The sequence below is a fragment of the Rattus norvegicus genome, chromosome 10 (genome assembly GCF_036323735.1).
Source record: "Rattus norvegicus strain BN/NHsdMcwi chromosome 10, GRCr8, whole genome shotgun sequence".
Classification (NCBI taxonomy): Eukaryota; Metazoa; Chordata; class Mammalia; order Rodentia; family Muridae; genus Rattus; species Rattus norvegicus.
The window spans coordinates 91,145,001-91,159,951 of record NC_086028.1 but is presented as its reverse complement, the minus strand read 5'-3'; the positions used below and the strand labels follow the sequence as shown (position 1 = coordinate 91,159,951).

The 14,951-nt window shown below is 37.1% G+C and overlaps 1 protein-coding gene across 15 annotated transcripts in view; it reads right to left on the bottom strand.

The window, feature by feature from the left end:
* Window positions 1-14,951, bottom strand: part of Tanc2 (tetratricopeptide repeat, ankyrin repeat and coiled-coil containing 2) — a 320,432-nt gene that overhangs the window by 213,340 nt on the left and 92,141 nt on the right. The gene's annotated exons all lie outside the window — the stretch shown is intronic.

The following is a 14,951-nucleotide window of genomic DNA, read 5'->3' as shown; positions in this document are numbered from 1 at the left end:
ACTTAAAAAAGATCACTAGCTCATAAGGGCTCTTCGTGAATGTTTTTATCAGTAAGTTCTAAGACATTACCCAATCCCAAGTAGTCAGCCATGAATATATGTACATAAGAACACTAGATGGGCTCAGTATGTTGTATACATACCTATATGTTAACAGTTATAATTACTGAAGAGGCCAAAGTTTGCAAGGGAAGGGGAATAAGAACCCATAAGAGTTGGAGGGAGAGTGGGTATGTGTGTGTATGAAAATACAACTCATGAAATTCTAAAAAAAAAAAAAAAACTCAACTAAAATAAAGTATATACTGACGTATACACATCAAATACACACTTCCTCATTTTACTTGCATCATTAAACAAATCTGTATTTGGAAAACATACCAAACAATATGGATGCATATTTAAAAAATAATCATTTTCAGAAACCAGAAACGGACTTTTGCCAGAAACAAGGAAAACACTGTTGTCCAACTAACTCCACTATAATTCAAAACACTGCTCATTAGATTACAAAATAATCATCTACACTTTTGTAGGAAGTGTGTTAATGACAATGTCTTACAGTTTTTAAATTTCGTCCAACGACATGGAAGAATGGTTCACATTTGGGAGAGGAATGGTGTATTTATAATAAAGAACAGCTGAATGAAAGTTTTTGAAACTCTGCTCTCTGGAATCTAAAATTCTCATCAGAGGAACACATTTTCTTTTTTTAATTTTATTTTTCTTGGATATTTTATATATTTACATTTCAAATATTATCCCCCTTCCCCCCCCTCCCCCATACCCCTTCCCCCTCTCCCTGCTTCTATGAGGATGCTTCCACTCCCACCCACCCACTCCCACCTTAACAACTTGGCATTCCCCTACATTGGGGAAACCAGCCTTCACAGGACCAAGGGCTTTTCCTCCTATTGATCCTTTGCTACATATCTGGCTGGAGCCATGAGTCCCTCCATGGTGTACTCACTGGTTGGTGGTTTAGTCCCTGGGAGCTCTGGTGGGGTCTGGTTGGTTGATATTGTTGTTCTTCCTATGGTGTTGCAAACACTTAAGACTCCAAAGAATCAAATAATCCTATTTAAAAAATGGGGTACTGGGGTTGGGGATTTAGCTCAGTGGTAGAGCGCTTGCCTAGGAAGCGCAAGGCCCTGGGTTCGGTCCCCAGCTCCGAAAAAAAAAATGTTAGCAAAAAATGGGGTACAGAGCTAAACAAAGAATTCTCAGCTGAGGAATATTGAATGACTGAGAAGCACCTAAAGAAATGTTCAACATCCTTAGTCATCAGGGAAATGCAAATCAAAACAACCCTGAGATTCCAACTGACACCAATCAGAATGGCTAAGATCAAAAACTCAGGTGACAACAGATGCTAGCGAGGATGTGGAGAAAGATGAACACTCCTCCGTTGCTGGTGGGATTGCAAGCTGGTACAACCACTCTGGAAATCAGTTTGGCGGTTTCTCAGAAAACTGGACATATACTACCTGAGGACCCAACTATACCACTCCAGGGAATATACCCAAAAGATGCTCCAACATATAACAAGGACACATGCTCCACTATGTTCATAGCAGACTTATTTATAATAGCCAGAAGATAGGAAGAACCCAGATGTCCTTCAACAGAGGAATTGATACAGAAAATGTGGTACATTTACACAGTGGAGTACTACTCAGCTATTAAAAACAATGACTACATGATATTCATAGGCAAATGGATGGAACCAAAAAACATCATCCTGAATGAGGTAACCCAGTCACAAAAGAAGACACATGGTATGCACTCACTAATAAGTGTATATTAGCCCAAAAATCTCAGATTACCCAAGATACAATCCACAGACCACATGAAGCTCAAGAAGCAAGACAGAAGTGGATGCTTCAGTCCTTCTTAGAAGGGAGAACAAAATACTCACATGAGGAAATAAGGAGACAAAGTATGGAGCAGAGACTGAAGGAAAGGTCATCCAGAGACTGCCCCACCTGGGAATCTATCCCATATGCAGCCACCAAACCCAGTCATTATTGCTAAGGCCAAGAAGTGCTTGCTGACAGGAGCCTGATATAGATGCCCTCTCAAAGGCTCTACCAGAGCCTTACTGATACAGATGAGGATGCTTGCAGGACTGAACAAGGTGACCCCAATGGAGGAGTTAGAAAGGGACATATTTTCATGAGATGTTTTTATTGTTCTTAGAGTTGGAATCTGTTGATTTGGTTTAGTACTATAAAATACCTACTATAAACCAAGTATATAATTATTGCTACTGAGTCTTACACCATCCAACACTATAACTTACTGCTTGTTTAGAGACCACTAAGATTTCTTCTAAATTATGGGTATTTGTTTGCCCTTTATGATGGTGTATGAATGAGAAGAATTCCCAGTGGTGGACATCACTTAGTTCTTACATTCCATTTTTGGCATTTTGAAGCTCACGTTCTACAGCAGGGGTACATAAAGCGAGTAGGAAAGGACAGGGTCAATGAGGCATAAGGACAGATTTCTAGAAGCTATCACAGAAGAATGTAGTGAAGTTTATGGGCAAGATCCCAGAGGAATAAGGGAATTCCATTTTCCTGTAATCTTCCTGGTATTTGCCATGTTACAAAATTATATCTACCTTTTAGGACAGTCACACTGATAAAAATGAATACAAGGAATTCTGTGACTGAGTGATTGACAACTTTTCTACCTGGTCGGATTCTTTTATTGTATCTCCCTCTCTTTATACATTTAGCTTTCAATCTTCTTATAAATTTAAATGAATTAAAATTTCAAGTAAAAAGGAATTTATCGAAGTTAAAAACTTCCCTCAAAACAAATATAGTCATTTATATAAAATGGCAAGATAAGATACTTATTTTAATAGTGAGTTATATTCAGGGTCATGGCACTGAATGTTACAAACCCTCAAGTTGAAACATATGATGCTATTTTACAAATAAGTTACCCCAAACTGCAGTTAGCAATTGGCACAGAGAAGAAAGTTAGTTCTCTTTACAGAAACTTCTGTATTTCTCCCAGCCTAAGGAACGTCATCTTTTACATTTGCACCAAGAGAAGCTCCAAAAAAGCCAATATACCTAGATGGTGAGCTTGGAAACAAATGTGTATAAAACTATTTAAAATAAAAAAATCCTTTAAACTTAACTATAAACATTTTGCAAATTTTAAAAATCACATTTTCCTGCACTTATTTATGTAGGTAGGGGTAGGTGATAAAATGGTTTTGGGACAGGGTGGGTATATAATACTATGGCACACATGTGGGAGGGAGTCAGGGGATAATTTGTGGAAATTGATTCTTGAGCATAGGAAATCTTGAGTGAATGTGTAAAGAACAGCTGAACTTCTCAGTGAATACAAATTATTTGACATAGGCACAGTGTAGAGGCCCCTCCTACAGAGACTAACTCCTCCCCACTGTGCTGTACCTACTAAACATACTCTGTGTGTGTCTATCCTTTTGAAAACAATTACTGACTTTATGTATGAGTGCTAGGTCTACATGTACACCTGCATGCCAGAAGAGGGCATCCGATCCCATTATGGACGGTTGTGAGCCAACATGTGTTTGCTGTGAAAGACCCAAGCGATCTCTCCAGCCCCGAGTCTGTCCTTTTTTCATTCAATTGCCATACCAGTCAGGTTTCCACAGCCAAGCTGTGCAGGTCTTAGCACTTTCTACCATGGAGAACTCAGAAATCAAACTCAGGTCACGGGGTTCAAAGCAACCACCCTTAGCTGTTGAGCCATCTCTGCCAGCACAAATATGTATGGAATTCTGACCCATGGGTTTGTTCAACTAGTTTCTTAACTATATACAGTTCTTTTAGGTCTGGAGTTCTGAGCCATAACTCTGCCTCATTATGGATTACTCATAGTCATCAGTAACAAACAGGTATCAACTCCTAGTGATGGTTCCTCTTTTATAAAGACTTTATAGTCATGTTTAAACATCCTTTGATCATATAGCTCTTGGAGAAGTATCTGCATGTGTCTGAAGCATGGGGTGTGGTTGGCATGGCCTTTGTGCAAGGCTGTGGCTTGGGCAGTCTTTTGTGACAGTGTGCATTGTGTGATCATGCACAATAATTCTTCATTCTGTTGTTAAACTCGACATAAGGATCTCAAATTTTATTCTGTCAACTTGATACAAGAATTGAGTATTTTCTTCCTGTTGCTTGAACTAAAATGTTTTTCATGGGAAAACTTTGAAGTCAGATATTCTTGGGATGAATATCTGATTGGCTCTGCTAATAGCTATAAGAACCTGGTCAAGTCATTTGTTTACTCTGAGTATGTCTTCTTGTACTTATTATTATTTTTGCCTTACAGAGGACTTTATGGATCAAGCAAGATAGCATGTATATCAGGAAGTTAACAGACAGTTTAGCTCATAAAAATGAGTCATGAATGCAAGTTTATAAACAAAAATTCTACATCATTATCTTTCTTATGCAGATCAGTCTTTCCCTAATTCATGTTTTTTTTCGTCCCACATCCAAAACACTTCCACAATCTTTCCTATCTTAAAAAGTTTTTTATTTTGTTGTTGTTGTTGGTTTTTTTTTGTTTGTTTGGTTTTTTTTACGATGGGGCTTTAGGCATGATATATCTCCGTGGTAGATTAGCATACATGATGCCCTGTGCTCAATCCCTAGCATCCTTGCTTTTCCCTACATTTAAAAACTGGGGGTGTGCCCATATTTATTTCTTTGGATGCTTCAATATGCTTAATAATATGTAAATTACTTTTTACTTTTAGTAATACCATTTGTTTTCCCTCTTAAAAATCACCATTGTCTCATAGCTTATTACATTTTTAAAAGAAGTATGTTTACCTAAAATCTAAATTATACAACTGATCTTTCCAGTATTTCTTTTAGAGTTGTGACAAATAAAGGATCAAGCTAAGGACACCCAGGATCTGAGATGGAGGGCAAGTTGGTAAAATTGCAGTTAGGAAGCCCTGAAAAGAAGCCCTGGACATTAGAGGTGGCTCAGCAGCAGATCACTGCTGAGAGTAACAGGACATGAATGAAAGCTGTTCATGACAGGGAGTCGAACAGAGATCAAGGTATGTAATTGCAGTATTTTAATAGCAGAAGCAAGAGCATCATTTTTTTATTAATTTTATTCAAATGTCCCTTTTCCCGTTCCCCCATCCACAAGCACACCACCCTATCCTCTAGAATCCCCCTTTTCTGAAGCATGAAGTCTCCACAGGACCAAGAGCATCCCCTCCCAGTGAGGGCAGACAAGGCGGTCTTCTGATACATATGCAGAGGGGGCGGTAGACTAGCCCATGCATGCTGGTACATTAGTGCCTTAGTGCCTGGGAGCTCTGAGGGGTCCGTCAGTTGATACTGTTGTTCTTCCTATGGAGTTGCAATCCCCTTCAGCTCCTTTAGTCCTTCCCCTGACTTCCACAGGGATCTGCAGGCTCGGTCCAATGGCTGGCTATAAGAATCTGCACAGTCTCAGCCAGGTGCTGGCAGAACCTCTCAGGACAGTCCTGCCAGGCTCCTGTCTGCAAGTGTATCTTAGCATCAGTAATAGTGTCAGGGTTTGGTGTCTGCACATGGGATGGATCCCCAACTTGGGGCGGTCTCTGGATGCCCTTTCCTTCAGTCTTTGCTCCATTTTTTTTTTTGTCCCTGCATTTCCATTTCCTTTAGACAGGAACAATTCTGGGTCAAAAATCTTGAGAAGGGTAGGTGGCCCCATCCCTCAACCAGGGTCCATGTCTACCTACTGGAGGTGGTCTCTTCAGGTTCCATCGCCCCACTGTTGGGCATTTCAGCTAATGTAATTCCTATTGGGCCCTGGAGCCTCTCACATTCCTGGTGTTTGAGATTTTAGTACCCCTGTCCCCCACCCTACACTACACTGCTGTATATTTTTTTCCACTCTCCTGGCCTTCTGTGCCTCTCTCCTGTCTCTTCCCATACCTGATCCTGTCCTCCTTTTACCATTCCCCTCTCCTCTCCCACCTAGTTCCCTCCCTCCCTCCCTCTGCCTCCTGTGATCATTTTGTTTCCCCTTCTAAGTAGGATTGAGGCATCCACACTTGGGCCTTCCTTTTTCTTAGGCTTTAATATGGTCTGTGAGTTGTATCATGGGTCTTCTGAACTTTTTGGCTAATATCTACTTGTCACTGAGTACATACCATGTATGTCCTTTGGAGTCTAGATTACCTCACTCAGGATGATATTTTCTAGTTCCATCCATTTGTCTGCTAAACTGGTGATGCCTCATTTTTAATGGCTGAGTAGTAGTCCATTGTGTAAATGAAACACATTTTCTGTATCCATTCTTCCATTGTGGGGCATCTAGGTTGTTTACAGCTTCTGGCTATTACGAATAAGGCTGCTATGAACACAGTGGAACATGTGTCCTTATGATGTGGTGTAGCATCTTTTGGGTATGCCCAAGAGTGGTATAGATGGATCTTCAGATAGAATTATTTCCAATTTTCTGAGGGACTGCCAGACTGATTTCCAGTGAGAGTGGTTGTACCAGCTTGCAATCTCACCAACAATGGAGGAGTATTCCTCTTTCTCCACATTCTCGCCAACATGCTCTGTCTCCTGAGTTTTTGATCTTAGCCATTCTGATTGGTGTAAGGTGGCATCTCAGGGTTGTTTTGATTTGTACTTCCCTGATGAAGTGCTCCTTGGCCATTCGAGATTCCTCGGTTGAGAATTCTCTGTTTAGCTCTAAACCTATTTATTTTTTAAAAATAAGGTTATTTGGTTTTCTAGAGTTTAACTTCTTGAGTTCTTTTTATATTTTGGATATTAGCCCTCTATTGGATGTATGATTGGTAAAGATCTTTTCCCAATCTAGTAGGTTGCCATTTTGCCCTACTGACAATGTCCTTTGCCTTATAGAAACTTTTCAGTCTCATAGGGTCTCATTTGTCAATTGTTGATCTTAGAGCCTGAGCCATTAGTGTTCTACTCAGGAAATTTTCTGCTGTGCCCATGTGTTCCAGGCTATTTCCCACTTTTTCTTCTATTAGATTTATTGTATCTCATTTTATATGTAGGTCCGTGAACCACTTGGACTTGAGCTTTGTACAAGGAGATGAATATGGATCAATTTACATTCTTTTACAGATCGTCAGTTAGACCAGCATCATTTGTTGATGATGCTTTCTTTTTTCCCCCACTATATGGTTTTGGCTTCTTTGTCAAACATCAAGTGTCCATAGATGTGTGGGGTTTATTTCTGGGTCTTCAATTCTATTCTATTGATTGACCTGCCTGTCTCTGTACCAATCCATGCAGTTTTTTCTTTTATTGTTGAGAATTGTTTTCACTATCCCTGATTTTTATTATTACATATGAAGTTGAGAACTGCTCTTTCTATGTCAGTAAAGAACTGAGTTGGGATTTTGATGGGGATTGCATTGAATCTGTAGATTGCTTTTGGCAAGATGGCTGTTTTTACTATGTTAATCCTACCGATCCATGAGCATGAGAGACCTTTTCATCTTCTGAGATCTTCGATTTCTTTCTTCAGAGACTTGAAGTTCTTGTCATACAGATCTTTCACTTGCTTGGTTAGAGTCACACAAAGGTATTTTATATTATTTGTGACTATTGTGAAGGGTGCCTTCCCTAATTTCTCAGCCTGTTTATCCTTTGAGTAGAGGAAGGCTACTGATTTGTTTGAGTTTATTTTATATCCAGCCACTCTGCTGAAGTTATTTATCAGCTGTAGAAGTTCTCTGGTAGAATTTTTTGGGTAGCTTATATATACTATCATATCATTTGCAAATAGTGATACCTTGACTTCTTTCTTTCAAATATGTATCCCTTTGAATTCCTTTTTTTTTTTTTTGTCTGATAGTCTAGCATGATTTTGATACTGGCCCGAGCTACATAATAAAAACCCAGTCTTCAAATGTTAATTAGTCAATTGATGAATGAGAAATTAGGGCAGACAAAATTCCAGGGGTAAGTAATTAGTAAAAGAAGAACATGTAATAGTAAGACTATATCACAAATTCAGAAAACTAGATGTTCAAAGGATGTTAAAACATGGATATAAAGTCTTTGCAAAAGAAAATGATCACTGGAAGTTAATATGGGGTTAGAAGAAAATGTAATTTTAAAATATTCCAAAGTAACCTCCTTCTTGTGCATTTTTTTGTAATTAAAAAAATATTCTGACAGGATCTTTTAATGCAGCCACAGCTGTAATTAAACTTCACAATCCTCCTACCTCTGCCCTCCAAGAGCTGGAATTACAGGCCATGTGGGCCCTGTGCACCATGTATGGGTTCGTGTCCACATTGGTACAACTAAGAGGAGATAAACAACACAGCTTCGGTAGCCTATGCACAGTGAGCAGGGTTTAAAAGCAATCTCTAAAGACTTCTGGAGAAAATCATGAAGACTACTTTCCAGAATCTATACAATGTTGCCAAATAAGGAAGATGCTGACTATGTCATATTATTCTAAAAGATAGAACTAGGACTAATGGATTACAGTAACTAAGAAATGTTATTTCATCCATGGAAACCAGAGTAGTTATGACAATATTCAAGAAACAAACAGGCTCTGCTACAGAACAGAAAGTGTTTAGACAGAGACTGCTGCTATCTTCTTAGACTGCTGTGAGGAGAAGACTGAATTTCCTCACAGATGTAAAGTGCTGAGTACTGTCTGGACATAGTAATAACTCAATATTAACTATAATTGCCATAACTACGTCCATGATTAGAACGTAAGGGTTTAGTGAAAACCTACCTTGGCATGCTGACTGCTGGCGTTATTTGCCTTTGTGGTTATTAGGCTAGTTGTTATAAGCTTGCTTGTTGTCAATTTTATGTTGTTTTCTTACATTTTTTGATGTTGTATTCTAAAATCTGCACACCATATTCTCATAAGTATTATCATTAGTCGCTAATTCATTTTTTTTGCTTTTTTAATGCTGCATGTTATTTACTTTCTTTCCTGCCTTCATTTTTTATAAATTTACCATTTCTCTTGAAGATTCTATTTTCTTAATCTTTTCCAAGAAATATCTTTATTATTAGTCAAGTAATGTTTTTAATTAATTTTATTCACCTCAGCTTTCTATTTTGTTGACAACTCTTCTTCTATTTACTCTTCCTTATTTTATCTCCTAATATTAAGTACTTAACTAACTTTCTTTAACGACTTTCTGATTTGCCAAAAGCACTCAAGGTAATGACTTTTAACAGTGCCCTAATGGGAATACTTTCTAACCTTTAATACACCATACACTAAACCTCTGGGTTTTTTTTTTTTTTTTTTTTACAGTTCAGTTATATTTTTCACTCAAAACCTATTTTTAAAAATTTTAAAACTTTGTAAGCAGGAAAAAGAATTATTCCTTAATTTTAGTTGTTAGAGTCTATTTTTATTTTCACTTTCACTGAAAAACAGATTTTGCTATAACTAAATATATAATCAATACTTAGAAACAATCCAGTGTAAAAAAAAAAAAGGTATCTTGCCAATACAAAGTTCTATTCTCAACTGAATGATTAACTGCATTATTTAAATTCTCCACATTCATTATCCATTGAGGCAATAAATATCCAATTTTGAGGCATAAAATCTACAACAGGATAAATAAACCCCTGGTCAAACTAACTAAAGGGCCCAGAGACAGTATTCAAATTAACAAAATCAAAAATGAAAAAGGGAGACATAACAGAAACTGAGGAAAATTTAAAAACCATCAGTTTCTACTATAGAAGCCTATACTCAACAAAACTGAAAAACCTAGATAAAATGGATTATCTTCTAAACAAATACCATATACCAAAGTAAAACCAAGAGCAGGTAAACTATCTAAACAGGCCCATATCCCCTAAGGAACTAGAAGAAGTCACTGAAAAACCACCCAGCCAAAAAATGCTCAGGGCCAGATGGCTTTAGTGCAGAATTCTACCAGAACTTCAAAGAAGACCTAATACCAATATTCCTCAAACTATTCCAGAAGTTATAGAAACAGAAGGAACACTACCTAATTCATTCTATGAAGCTACAATTACTCTGATACCTAAACAACAAAAGGACCCAACAAAAAAAGAGAACTCAGAGCAATTTCACTTATGAATATTGATGCAAAAATATTCAATAAAATTCTCGCAAACTGAATCCAAGAACATATCAAAACCATCATTTACCACGATCGAGTAGGCTTCATTCCGGGGATGCAAGGTTGGTTCAATATACAAAAATCCATTAATATAATCTACTATCTAAGCAAGGTCAAAGAAAAAAAATCACATGATCATCTCCTTAGATGCGGAAAAAGCATTTGACAAAATACAACACTCCTTATTGTTAAAAGTATTGGAGAGATCAGGAATCCAAGGCCCATACCTAAACATAATAAAAGCAATTTACTGCAAAACAACAGCCAATAAAATATTAAATTAAATGGAGAGATATTTCAAGCAATCCCATTAAAATGAGGGACAAGACAAGGGTGCCCACTCTTCCATATCTATTCAATATAGTACTCAAAGTTCTAGCTAGAGCAGTAAGACAACAAAAGGAGATCAAGGGGATACAAATTGGCAAAGAAGAAGTAAACGTATTTGCAGATGATATGATATGATAGTATACATAAGTGACCCCAAAAATTTTACCAGAGACCTTCTACAGCTGATAACTTCAGCAAAGTGACTGGATATAAAATTAACTCAAACAAATCAGTAGCCTTCCTCTATACAAAGGATAAATAGGCTAAGAAAGAAATTATGGAAAGGACAGCCTTCACAATGGTCACAAGTAATGTAAAATATCTTGGGGTAACTCTAACCAAACAAGTGAAAGATCTCTATGACAAAAACTTCAAGTCCCTGAAGAAAGAAATTGAAGATTTCAGAAAAATGGAGAATCCCCATGCTCATGGATTGGCAGAATTAACATGGTAAAATGGCCATCCTACCAAAGGCAATCTACAGATTCAATGCAATACCCATCAAAATCCCAACACAATTCTTCAAAGACATGGAAAGAGCAATTATGTTAAATGTAAAATCATCAATTTTCCTATTTTATCATTAACAATGCTTGCCATAGACAGTGCTTTTAAAAAACATCTTTACAGAGATATAATTCAATACCAAGAAATTCATCTCTCCACTGAAAATAGGCTTTGTATATTCACAGCTTGAATAACAATCACCATAATCTATACTTATAACACTTTATCACCCGGAATTAAACTCACACCTTCAGAACTAACTTTACATACATGTCCCTTCAGTTCTAGGAAACAGCTAAATATTCAGACTCTATTCATGATACTTCATATGCTAGAATTTTACAAAGACTCCTATGACCTTCTATGACTAGCTTCTTTAATTCAGGAATAAGTTTGAATGGTTCATTCATATCTCTGACTATTCATGGCACTTCATAAATAGAATTTTGTAAATGATTATATGGCCTTTTGTGACTGGCTTATTTTATTTAGAATGAATTTACAGAGTTTATCCATGTTGCAACATAGAAAAATAAATAATTTATTTTTATTGTCAAACAATATGGCTTAAATCCACTCTCTTCCATTCATCAACTAATGAGCATCCTAGCTCTCTGCCTATGGTGATCATACCTTCTATCCATTTGGTTCTGGTTGGCTTTCATAATGCTGACTCATGAAAACTGAAATTATTTATAGTGAAGGGACAATTCTAGAACATTCTTTATTTTTAAAATTAAAGGCCTAAGTAAATAATCTCTGAAGGGCCAGAAGTAGTTCCTGTTTGCTGTTCCTATCACTGAATTAATATTGTGATTTATAGCAGGTGAACCTTCATATTCTAAAGATTTTGAGAAGTGGTCATAATTTTTTTCCTCACTTAATGTTATAAAAAAACAAGAACATTAACAGTTATTAGTGATAGAACTCATTAATGCCTATTGCATTTTTAAATTCACTAGGCTAATGCCTTTAATCCAAGCAACAGGGAGGTAAAAACAGGAGGAGCAGGCATTTAAAGTTAGCCTCAGCCACATAATGAGCTATAGGTTAGTTTGGGATTATGTAAACCTCTGCCCTCCTCTCTTGTCAAAAGAAATCTACAAGGTACCTAGAATGCCAACGTTGTTTCTAAAATTCAAATTATGTACTCATATGATCTAGTATAACTGTATCTAGTAAGTCAGACTATATAAGCTAGTAACACATGTAGACCTTTTATATTAGGTCTTCAATGATTTTCTTAGAATGTCTATGAGACATAGCTACATTTCCATATTCATCCAACATAAAAAGAGAAAACTAGCATTTAGTCGATACTTCGTAGATGACAGGAGGTTTCTCTGACAAATCATATTTAATGTTCCCATCAGTCCTAATAAAATTCACACTATACATCTTTAATTCCAATGATCCCCAAAACTCTAAGGCAAACTGTCAATCAACACATCAGATAATGTAGACTAATGTCAAAAGAGCTCTGCAGTAGCTCTTGCAGAATGTCTCTAAACTAGGTAAATGTTTCCATTTTCTCGGTGACGAAAACTGTATTTTGTCTATAGCCAGTATTTCAGATGCTGAAGCTTACCAAAATTAGACTATTATAACCTACCTTCTACACTGCATTGCTTAATCTATTTGATGATAAGCATCAAGGAAGTGAAAAGTCTTTCAAAGTGACTTGAAGGGCACCTTCTAAAAGCCCAGGGTACAGAGTTAATACAGATGACAGAACTCAATTCTCAGACCTCTTAGACACTCTAGCAGTTGTGGCTAGCACTTTACTCCACACTCTAGGCCAGATACCAACTCGCAAGACTTACAGGTACTGCTCTATTTCTCACTATTCCAGGCTATTATCAATGCTATTATCTTTTTTTTAAACAAACAAAAGAATGGAAGTAGAGCAATTTTTAAATGAATTTAAGCAAGATTACACAGCAAATCTATTATACCACCTCATAGCTTTTCAGTGTCCCAGAGAGTAAAGATTATAAACATATAAAAAGGGATGGACTAAGCTTACGTCATCACTCTCTCACTTCTGAGTAGTGGTTACATGTCTCTACCATAACCCAATGCCTGTCTTCACACTTGCATATCGATCAATTTATAACACACATGATTCATATTATTGATAAGTAGACTTTCATTTTTCTATGAACATAACATGTATATTTTCAAACTCATTGACATTTATTTGTAAAATTCAGAATAAAGTCTATATCGATGTTTATACACACTAGAATAGGTGACATAAATGAAATAGGAATGAATCAATGCACTCTTAATGTCCATAGATTAAGAAATACCTAGTCGGGGCTGGGGATTTAGCTCAGTGGTAGAGCGCTTGTCTAGGAAGCGCAAGGCCCTGGGTTCGGTCTCCAGCTCCGAAAAAAAGAACCAAAAAAAAAAAAAAAAAAAAAAAAAAAGAAATACCTAGTCTTTGTGATACAACTAAGACATCTAGGAAGGAGTAATGAGTAAGAGTCTGGCACTGGTTAGGGCCGACAGCCTGTCTCTGCACGCGCTTCCCTACCTCTCCCATTTACAGCAGTACATAACTACCCAATTGAACCAGCTCCTACTCAACTCTTAGGTCTTCTAGTTTTCATTTACCATTTAAGCCATTTGCCTGCATCTTCTGTCCTTAGAAACAACAATGAAAAAGTAAATAAGATACAAATGCATAGGACGAGTGTTTAACTTCTCTAATGCTCAATTTTCCTGTTGGTAAAAAAAGACCACTTGCTAGCCGTATTATTTTTGGCAAATTTTCAATGTAGCAAGCATGTACCTCTCTGTAGCTCAGTTTACTTATCTGTCAAATGAAGATGGATGTGAGACTATATTAGTGAAGCACATGCCACATAGAAGACATTCACGTGAACATTTCTATCACTTTCCATTATTCACTAAAATATTACTTTGAAACACATAACATTTGTTTGTTAATTGATTGGATCTCTCAATGTAATCTAAGCTGGCCTGGAACTGACTCTATACAGTCTAGACTGCCCACCAACTCATGATCCTGCATCAACTTCTTTAGTGCTGGGTTTATGCACATAATTCACTACATTCAGTTCCTCAAAAATATAAAGTTCCAACTGGCATCTAAGACTAAAAACAAACTTCAAAAAAATTCTCACCAAATTTAAAACAACCATGTTTCAACGATGACAGCTAACACTGAGTACCTAAGATTTACCAAACATGGTTTTAAGTGATAACCATGCGTCACCATAAGCCATAACTACATCCCCATTTTGGAGAAGAATACAGAGATGGGACACACACTGAAGCAGCCTTCCCCTAAGTCCGTGTCTAGCTCTGGTTGGCACTGAATGGACAACTGCATCTATTCGTTTAGAAACACTTCCAAGCTCTAAGTCATTTGTGTCTTTTACAGTTTTGACAAACAAGTCAAAATACTGAAAAATGGACTTCTTTCTGCAAATAGGTATTCACATATACATGTGATAACTAACATAATATATGTTGAAAAGCTGCCCCAAAATGACACAAAAAGTTAATCATCTGTAGTATCTTACAATGATAACAGAAGTACTCAACTTGTTTGAAACTGAGTACTGTTTAAAGCTCACAAAACCTGTAGAAGGTTAGTGAGGAGGGCTGGTGAGAGAGCTCAGTGGATAAAGGTACTTGTTGACAAGCTTGATGACCTGAACTCAATCCCTGGGACTCATGTAGTACCGAGAAGGAACCCACTTCTGCAAGGTTAATGAACACAGAGGAATGCTCTATCGCTCATACTCTATGCTCCCCACACTTGCCAACAAGATCCAATTAGAAGTTGAAGCAGATTGTATTACTTCCCATCCCACCTCTGCTTATGATCTTACAATCAAAGTAGGCTCCTTACTAGGCAAAAAATGTCCAACCTCTGTCTGCCTCTTCAATTCATTTTCTATTCCCCTCTCCTCTGACACTGTTTAAA